A 1,099-nucleotide genomic window follows, 5' to 3' on the forward strand; every position below is an offset into this window, starting at 1 on the left:
TAATTTAAACGAAGAAATAATTATTAATATTTAATTAAGATCTGATAATAGTTGAAAGAAAGAGAATGCATCTGATAAGGACTTTAGGGCGATTGCAGGAAAATATTAAATATTATTTTAAACCGACGTTATGTAAGAGAAAAACTGAGCCTCGGAAAGATAATAACAACTAAAATATTATATCGGGAGTCGCGCGTTACTATGATTTTTTAGAGATAATATTATTTCGAGAGAAAAATTAATTTCGACAATTTTCATGAGATTACGCAAGAGTATGATAATCATTAAAATATTATTTTAACGTGACTTTATTTCAGGCGAACATTTAGATAAAATAATTTCTAAATTTTCGTTTAGGGGACGTTTGAGACGTCACAGCGTACAGGAAAGAGAGAGGTATATTTGTGTGAGTAAACATTACACTTAAAATGATTTTCGAGGCGGTAAATAAACGTTAATGAACATTAATAAAGCCTTTAATATTTCTTGCAATATCCGAAAGTTTTGAAGTTAGAAATTAGCTTAATTGATAGAGCCCTTAGCGCGCAACTGAGAGATTTGGGTTCGATTCCTAGTCTGGGCTGTCCAATTATTTTTTCGGTTATGGAAAATTCTCACTAAGTAGGAAAATCCCCTTTTTCCTTTATTCCTTCCTTTCCAAATTTATATATATTTGCTTTAATATGGCGTAATCAGTTAGCAATTAGTGGAAAGTCGCTTTATATAGGAACAGTAGGTACGAAGTTTTGATAACTTATGACTCATGGCCTATGATTTACGCTGATTCTGAGAGTTGAGTGCTTATCGGCGTTGCTTTATCCGTATATTTCTCAAGTGAGCTAGAAACTAACAACTATATTCATGAGTAGTGTGATTTTATTGAAAACAACATGAATACTATTATATAATCTATTTTATCGTGCAAGTGCTTATTCTAAGTTACCATCAATTATAAGCAACAGTTGTAAGATGGCTTTTTCCATTTCATCGCGAATTTTCTTGTTAGCAGCATCGATGCCTGTATGATTTTTATGGAATAAGTTTACGTAGTACTTTGTTTTAGAATACAAAAATTTAGCATAAGTTGCGAACCGCGCTT

This window comes from Cydia pomonella, unplaced genomic scaffold, assembly GCF_033807575.1.
Source record: "Cydia pomonella isolate Wapato2018A unplaced genomic scaffold, ilCydPomo1 PGA_scaffold_155, whole genome shotgun sequence".
Lineage (NCBI taxonomy): Eukaryota > Metazoa > Arthropoda > Insecta > Lepidoptera > Tortricidae > Cydia > Cydia pomonella.